The sequence below is a fragment of the Saccopteryx bilineata genome, chromosome 6 (genome assembly GCF_036850765.1).
Source record: "Saccopteryx bilineata isolate mSacBil1 chromosome 6, mSacBil1_pri_phased_curated, whole genome shotgun sequence".
Lineage (NCBI taxonomy): Eukaryota > Metazoa > Chordata > Mammalia > Chiroptera > Emballonuridae > Saccopteryx > Saccopteryx bilineata.
This window is the reverse complement of record NC_089495.1, coordinates 186122154-186130959: the sequence shown is the minus strand read 5'-3', so window position 1 is coordinate 186130959 and position 8806 is coordinate 186122154. Positions and strand designations below refer to the sequence as shown.

Below are 8806 nucleotides of genomic sequence, written 5' to 3'. Positions count from 1 at the left end.
ACAAGGAAAGTCTCTCCAAATTCAAAACCGAAAGAAAAATCCCTCCTCATAAGTCAGAAACCTATATATGCTGTTTGCCTGTTTGTTTTTACTTAGAGGAGCATTTCTGAGGAGCAAGCACTCTCCCGGGAAGATTTGCAAATGTAGCGAGTAGGGGCAGAGGTGCCACTATATGAGTTTCTAAAAGTATTGTCTTCTCTGCCAAAGCCGAGGAGCCCCTGTTCTGCTGGTCCATTACTGCACAACATACTACCCCAAACATCATGGCTTCAAACAGCAGTTTATCATTATTATTTATCAGGGTTCTGTGGGTCAGGTGGACAAGTCATAGCAGTGACTCACACAGCTGGGACCTCAGCTGGGGTGACTCAAATAGCTGAGGGCTGCCCAGGCCTCTCTCCCATGCTCCGTCTAGGTGGCTCTTCATGTGGATAGCTTGGGCTTCCTCCCAGCATGACAGCTCAGAGGCTACCTGACTCTTACATGGTGGCTCTACAAACAGTGATGCAGGGGCTGGCAGTCCTCTTAAAGTTCAGGTCTGTAGCTAACAGAGCATGTATTTCTCACCCCCTCATTGGTCACATCAGTCAGAGAAGTCTAAATTCAAGAAGAGGCAACAAGGTCTTTACCTCTTGGTGGAAAAATTATCAAAAAATTTGTAGCCATTTTTAATCCCCTAAACCTCACAGTACCTGTGAACATGAAGGACAGAAATTACAGGTGACAGGAATCAAATCGGAAATAAATAGGATGCTCAGGGTGGTCACAAAGAAATGAATAGAAATGCAGCATATTGCCTTTAGAGTTCCCATGGGAAATAATAGCCTCTCATCCATACATTCATTTACTTCTCACCCATTTGTTCAATAAAGGGAAGAGCTACTATGTGTAAAGCACCATTCTAGGTGCTAGAGATACAGCAATAAACAAGTCAGACAAAGTCTTGCTATCGTGAAACTCACAATTTTCAGGAGGGGAAGGCATTAGACATATAATCACAAAAATATTTAACTGTCAAAAGGCAACATCATGGAATTATAAAACCATGTATTGGGGGCTTGACCCAAGCAGAAAGTCTGGAGAGTTTCCTTTTGAAGAAAGGCTATTTAAGATAGACATAAAAGGCACGTTGGAATTTTCTGGGTGAGGGGAGGAGGGAGTGAGAAGGCACTCCTGGCAGAGGGAACCACTCATGTAGAGGCTCAGAAGCAAGAGGAGAGAGAGAAGACCCGGTGACTGGACCTCAGAGGGCAAGAGGGGAATGAAACGGACTGGAAGTGCCCAGGGCTTGATCGTGCAGGTGGGGAGGACCTTGCTCCATCACAATGAAAGTGGCAAACTCTCAGGAGGCTTGCAGTGAGCTTTCTCAGCTCACCCTGGAGGCTCCCAGAGGAAGCCAGGAGACCGGGAGGAGTTGGCTGCAGCTGTCCAGGTGAGAGGGGCAGGGCTTGTCCCAGGCAGGTGGGCTGGAAATGGAGCACATCCGGGAGGTTGAACTGACCGTCCTTGGTCGTGACACTCAGCCTAGTCATGAGAGGTTACCAGTTAATATTCAGGAAGAAGTAAACCAGTGCATGATGGGTTGACATCAGAAACAAGAGGGAGGCTTTAAGGTGGACTCCCAGGTGTGGGGTTTGAGCCTGAGTGGGTTTTGGATCTGTGAGTGGAACAGCTTGGTGAGAGAGAAGAAACAGGTAAGCTCCATCTCAGAGCCGATGAGTTTCTGGTGTGTGAGGAGCAGCTGCTGCTTCTTCCCAGGATGAGGGTCTCTCGGGGAGCTGGAGGGTTACTGGTGCTTTGTTTCTGGGCATCACCTCTGGGACAGAGCCAGTCCCCTCCTCTGAGCTAGTGCATGCAAGAAGCCGGCTCCCCTCAGGAGGTGAGCTCTGTCCTAAGAACGTACAGCGGAGGGAAGACCGGGGCTTTGATGTCCCCCGGAGGGAGCTGAGACCGCAGCCCGTGTGTCTGATGACGCTGGTCTCAACAGGGAGCACACCCGGCCCTGGGCCTCCAGCCTTAACGAGACCCAAGACTGTTTACAGTGGGTAATTATAGCCATTAATTAATTGACTGTGGGAGGTCACACTTCTCCCCCAGCCATCTCTCTGACTCTATAATCCACCGTCCTGCTGTGGCTGGGTTAAGGCTTTATTCTATCACCAGGAAATACTAATTTCTGTGGCTCTTCTAGAAGGACAAGAAGCATAGTAATAATAAACAAATAAGAAGAAACATGCACACAAAACAAAAACAAACTCCAATCCATTGTTTGAATTGGTATTCTACGTGTAAGAAATGGTTTCAGCACTCCATACGATTGCCCCCTCCCCCTCCCTCCCTTCCTGCCCAGCCAGTCTGTTCGTCTACGTCTCTCTCTCTCTCTCTCTCTCTCTCTCTCTAATGATTCGTGAGGCTTAGTCTTATTGTTACTGTCCATCTAGTCACTCTTTTTCCATATATATCAATAACGGCATGTGAGCCTAGTGTTCTCGTCTGAGAAGCAGGAGGACAGTAGTACTCACCTCCTAGGTTTGTCATGAAAGTTAAATGAATGTAAAATGGACCCTGGCCGCTTGGCTCAGTGGGAGAGTGTCAGCCCGGCGTGTGGATGGATGTCTTGGGTTTGATTCCCGGTCAGGGTACACAGAAGAAGCAACCATCTGCTTTTCTCTCCCTCCCTCTCCCCGTTCTCTTCCTCTTCCCCTCCCACAGCCAGTAGCTCGATTGGTTTCAGCATCAGCTCTGGATGCTGAGGAAGCCTTGTTTGGTCCTAGTGTGGGCCTCAGGTGCTAAAAATAGCTTGATTGATTGAAGTATCGGCCCTAGACAGGGGTTGCCAGGTGGATTCTGGTTGGGGTGCCTGCAGGAGTCTGTCTCTCTATCTCCCTTCCTCTCACTTACAAAAAAAAAAGAGAAAAGAATGTAAAATGTTCATCCGGATTTCTTGTGTGTGGAAGTCCTCCATACATGCAGTGACCTTGTCTAAGACGCACTGTCTCCTGGGTCCTGCATGAGAATGAACACACTCTAACTTGGGTCTGAATTTGATGCATTCACAATCAAGGGGTCTATAGATGCATAGTGTGCTCAGGAGCCTCATGGAAGAGATGAGTCCAAAGGTTGCTCTTCCGCTCCCGGCTTCTCTCCACTGGCCGTGTGACCTTTGCAGAGGAGTGAGGGCTCACTCACCTCCTATTAGAAGAAGAGCTTGCGCAGGTGTGAGGTGTGAGGAGACCATGCTGGTGATGGGCGGGGGATGTGGGCTGAGGCCTGCCCCACTCACGCTGGGCTTGCTCTGCTGTGTAGGCACCAGCAATGCAGAGCCTCTGCATAGGCAGCGCCTGGTCTGGAACCCAGCACAGGGCACGGGCAGTGTAGGGGGAGTGTTCTGACCGCCTTCGTGGAGCCCTCCTCGAACACCCTGGGGGTGGCCTGCCTCTCTCTGCTCCCCCTGTGTGCCAGGCTCCTCTTTTCCATAACTCAGCTGCTCTGTGCTCTCTGCTGATGCGCCTGTTTCCCCAACGGGATTTTGAGCTCCTCCGAGGGGCACCGCATCTTTGTCACCTTGGGTTCTGTGGCCGGCATCATGGCCGGCCCCTGAGGCTGGTGAGCAAATGCAGACAGAGAAGGAAGTCCCATTGCCAGTCTGGAAAAGGGAGTTGGCTCCTGCAGGACCTGCTGGTTTGGAAGCGGGACCCCAGGCCTATATGTGTCATGGGTAGACCTTGAGCCTTGAATGCCTAGCAAGGTTGAGTCTTCAATAAATAAAATCAAGGGGTGGGAGGGAAGACAAGGAAATTGTAAAATCAATAGGCAACTGACATCAAAATTTACTGTACTCTCTGACATATGGGGAAACCAGAGTCTGGTTCTGAAAACATTATCATTTCAAAAGCGCTGGCATCCCATCCTGGGGGAAGAGAGGAATTTTTCTCTATGTTAGTTCATCGAACAATTTCTATACTTTCAGTCTTTCGCAGCGTAGACAGTGACTCCCTCCTGACACCCTCATGGCTGGAACTGTCTCGGGGCTGCTTCCAGAAGCCAGAAACAGAGTCAGGAAACTGCTCCCCACCTCGCCTGTCGGCACCCAAAAACCTGCCTCGGAGTTGCGTCCGCATCTACAAGTCAGGAGAGACGCAGCTGCTGATTTCAGCAGGATTCCTTCTGAAGGAAGACACAGAGAACCGGGGCCAGGTGAGGTGGGGGGTGTGGATCCCACGGCCCAGGCAGTTTCCACACCTGGGCGTTCTGGGAGAAGCTAGTTTGGGGATGACTGTCTCTCACCCCCAAGATTCCTCCTGAAGGAAGACACAGAGAACCGGGGCCAGGTGAGGCGGGGTGTGTGGATCCCACAGCCCAGGCAGTTTCCACACCTGGGAGTTCTGGGAGAAGCTAGTTTGGGGGTGAGTGTCTCTGGTAAGGGGGTTACTAGCCATTTTGCTCTCAGGACTAATTCACTGGAGCTGATTGAGATGCCTGAGGACTCCCAACCTGTCTTTCCAGATGTATGTGGGTGTAGTCATCAAATCAAATCATGTTCCACGTTCGACTGGAGACTCATCTGTCATTGATTCTGTGGAGTGTCTGCTCTGCTCCATGAAACCATGAAGATAATTTAGGTTTCCTATGTCGATCAGGATTCTCTCTGTTGCAAGGGACCAAAAAACCAACTCAATTTGGTTTAAACAAAATAGCGCAGTTTATTGGCCCCCACAGCCGAAGAATCCAGGGGGAGACCTCCAGGTGCAGTTCAGTCCAGGAGCTCATGAATGCCGTTTGCGCATGATCTTTTTCTCAGTTTTTTGTGGAGCCACTCCACAGCACAGGGGTACGCAAGCACGAACTGTGGGGCTTCCACCCTAGGGCTCCAAGCACGAGGGAACTTCTGCCTCTCAGTGTCTGGGTATGAAATCTCAGAAAAGGACTTGGATTGAGTCTGGCTTGGGCCTGGAGTCGGAGGTTCTGATTGGTAGTGTTGCGCCGCGCCCTCAGGAAATAGGGAAGAGTGGTTCCCCGAAGAAAGAGAGGCAGGTTACTGCAAAGCCGACATATGGAGATGGGGAGAATGTTGGGGTACCACTGCCCCACACCCAGGCCCCCATTACCAGAACCAATCACTCCTTGTCTATAGGAGCCTTAGCCTGGTGGGGGAGGGGGTCTATCTTATGGCATGATCTGTAGGCTTGCTTCGCCCCCCCCCCCACTGGACCCAGCACTCCCTGAGCCGGGGCAGTCTTGTGTTTATCTGTAAGGCACCAAGGGGGCCCTTGGCAGCCTTTGGGTGGGTGGGGGGGCAGTCTGGGGGAGCTTCTCACCAGCAGCAGTGAGTGAGAACCACAGCCTCCTCTCCTGAGGTTTCAGGGCTGGTCCCGCAGACCCAGAGCGAGAGGCTGTGTGGTCTGGAAAGCGGCAGACCGAGCAGCCCCTGGTGTCCTGGCATCCGGGCTCTCAGGAGCTCTCTGACTTCCCTTACATATCTCTCCCTTTTCACCCCAGAGTCACAGTGACAAAGACTCTCCTTTTCACCAGACTCGAGTCAAGCTCCCCTGAGCCCTCCGCTTGAGGAAGCCGACCGTGGGCCCCACCCCATCTTTGCAAAACTCTGCTAAGATCTCACTGGGTCAGTTTAGAAGGAACCCGCCCTCCAGGGATGATTACCTTGGTACCTGATCAGGTTCCTCATCCTCCGCATCCTTCAGGTGATGTCTCCTCAGCTTGGCTGCCTTCAGCGAGAATCCTGTGGGCTCACTTTAGCCAGAATCCTTTTACCCTGGCGCTCCCTCTTAGTAACTTCCACCCTCTGACCCTGCCCTGCTCCTTGGCTATAACCCCACTTTCCTTGAATGGTTGGCACTGAGTCCCGTTCTGCAGTGAGGTCTTTTCCCCTGTCTTCCAGCTGTTCCTGAGTAAAATCTCTTTTCACCACTTTACTGTCCGACTCTGGGCTTCTGTAACAGTCTCTTGGACTCTTGAAGGTTTCAATATTGTTGGGAGCCCGAAATAGAAATGTGTCGCTTCATGCACTGAGTTTCTGTTCCTATCCTTTGGAGAAGAGTGTCATGGCCGACCCTGCCCCGAGGACACAAGGAAGGACCCTCTTGTTTTTCTCTTTCATTGAATTGGGTGCAGCGATGTCAGGAGAGACCTGTGCCGTCACCATGGCAGACACGGGAGGAGGGAAGCTGCCCTCTTTTCAGAGCCTGGCAGAGCTGTACATAGGATGCTCTGTGGTTCTCAGAGGGGAGCCCCCCCCCCCCCAGCAGCATCTCATTGTCAAGCGGACGCCTCGGCCCTGCCTACTGAGTCCGCTACAGTGGGGACATGAACTTACTCTAGCAAACGTGTGCCCACAGTGCCTTGATTCAAAGGCACCGACATCCTGTTTGGGCCCCCACCCAAAGGAGACCTGAACCGAGGGAGGGGCCGCCTTGTCTGCACAGCTGGCTACTTACAAGCAGACGAGGACGCCGGTCTTGCAGTCAGGTCGAGAAGCTTTGGCCCTGGCTGGTTAGCTTAGGCGGTTAAGAACGTCGTCCTGAAACAACAAGGTTGTGGGTTCAATCCCTGGTTGGGGAGCACACAAGAGGCAACCAAAAAATGCACAGCTGAGTGGAACAACACACGCTTCCCTTTCCTCTCCTCTTTTTCTCTCCCTTCCTTTCTCTGTCTTTCTAAAAACCAATAAAAATTAAGCCCCGGCTGGATAGCTCAGTTGGTTGGAGCGTTGTCCCAGAGCATGGAGGTTGCCAGTTCGATTCCCTGGTCAGGGTACATATGGGAGCAGGTCGATGGTCCTGCCTCTCTCTCTCTCTCAAAAAAAGAGAAAATAGAAGCTTGACCAACAAAGGAGGATCCAGACCAGGGCCGAGGGGAGAAGCAGGAGGTCCTGCCCAATGGGTCTTCCTAGCTTGCAAACCCCAAAACACACATCTTTCCCTCAGCAATGTGCATCAATCCTTGTCATCGGGGCTCATGATGGATGGACTTCCTCAGCCTTTCAGTTCTGCCAATCAAATCCCTGCCTGGAATGTGCTAGCCGAGCCAGATGGGCTCCTTTTTAAGGGTTAGTCAGTCTAGAGGCATCTCACCTGCTGTGATTAAGCAAAGGCAAAGCGAACTGCTATCCTCAGCTGGCTGCCCGGGGCCCCTCTCTAGAAGAGGCGGCAGCCAGCTGCCTGGGAAAGCCAGGACCGTCGCTACAAGCAGCAGACACAGCCAGTCCCCTGGGAAGAAGGATTCTGATTCTTTACCTTCACTGTAAACAAGGTGGCTGTTGTTTTTAACCAGGAATATTTGAAGGGCTCTTTAATGGGTCTGCATCCCCCACATACCTACAAACTGAGTGTGACAGCACGCCAGCTCCGGCAGAGCTTGATCCACGGAACCCCAAACAAATAATCATACCTGACGGCAATTTCACCAGTAAACTCAGCGCAACATTTGCCGCCGGTGAAAGGCGGGATACACAAGGCCATCCCCAAAGTTAACATGGGTCAGGGGTGTGGGGACCCGCGGTTTGTCTCTGCTGGCTCGGGGGCGGTGGGGAGGAGGAGTGTCTATGAATTAAATGTGCAGAGACATTCAGCCTTTCATCCTACATCCAGACATCTCTCTGGGGGAGGAGCTGGTTTAAACATTTGCCCCAGAAGCTGTGGGGAAGCCTGTGGGAAACCTTGCTTTCTTGCAAGTGGCTGTTGGCAAAATGGAGTCCCAGAGTCCCAGGGTCCCAGGGGTAAACCTCCTTGTGCTGCAGAAAGTCGGTCTTGTCGTCCCTCTACTTAAGAGCCAAGTTTGAGATGAAGAAATCCCACTGGTTTGGCCATGTGCCCATCTCTTGCCCAGAAGACCTCCCCTCCCAGCTCCATCAGACCATGCCCACCGGGACTGCACCTCGGTCCTTGGATGCCAGCTGGGCACCTCCCCTCCCAAGCCTGGTTCCCCCACTTCTCTTCCACAAGAGTTCCAGGACACCCGTTTTCACCCACGTTAAGCCAGAGTGGGTCTCTTGAGTCTTGCTACCCAAGAACCACAACTGCTATAATCACAAATCTCATTTTTCTCATCTGCAAAATGGGCGTAATAGCTTCCAATGATTACTGTTACTGATGCTTACAAGACCCTGTGGCAAATGCTAAGTTGGAGGTTTTCAAACATTTTGGGTTTAAGGCTCCTTTACCCTCTTAAAAATGATTGGGAATCCCAGAGCTTTATGAAGGTTGCACCTCTCAGTGTTCACTGTGTTGGAAGTTAGAACAAACACCTTTGCGACACAAGGATCACCAGCTCACAGTCCGTTAGCTGGCAGAGAAGAACGTCATACCCATCGTGGAGCTGTTGGAAACGCCACTGGGCCCTCCCGAGAAGATGAGGGTGAAAAGGACAAACGACGGCTCAGTATTATTAGGACAGCGGCTTTGACTTTGCAAACCCCCTGAAAAGGTCTTAGGAACGCTGCGGAGTCCCCAGACCACATGCCTTCAGAACTGCTGTGCTCAACCCACAACCACGTCTCCGCTCTGCTGTGTTCATTGTGCACCTTCCAAAATGCACAGCGTATTTAAGAGGTGCCTTCTCCGACCCAGGGCATCTCAAACTTTATTTTGTGCAAGTGTCTCCTAGAGAGTGGGGAGAACACATTGCTGGACCCCGCGCCGGGGACCTGTCTCAGTCGGCGTGGCAGGGCCCGAGACCCAGCATGGACCCCGCCGCCGGGGACCTGTCTCAGTCGGCGTGGCAGGGCCTGAGACCCAGCATGGACCCCGCCGCCGGGGACCTGTCTTAGTCGGCGTGGCAGGGCCCGAGA

General features: G+C 52.1%; 1 long non-coding RNA gene across 1 annotated transcript; it reads left to right on the top strand.

Annotated features, from left to right (window-relative positions):
- Positions 1-1228: 1228 nt before the first annotated feature.
- On the top strand, positions 1229-4597 carry LOC136308910 (uncharacterized). Its single transcript, XR_010726191.1, has 3 exons — positions 1229-1432; positions 3971-4197; positions 4507-4597. It is a non-coding gene; the product is annotated as an uncharacterized lncRNA (long non-coding RNA).
- Positions 4598-8806: the final 4209 nt, after the last annotated feature.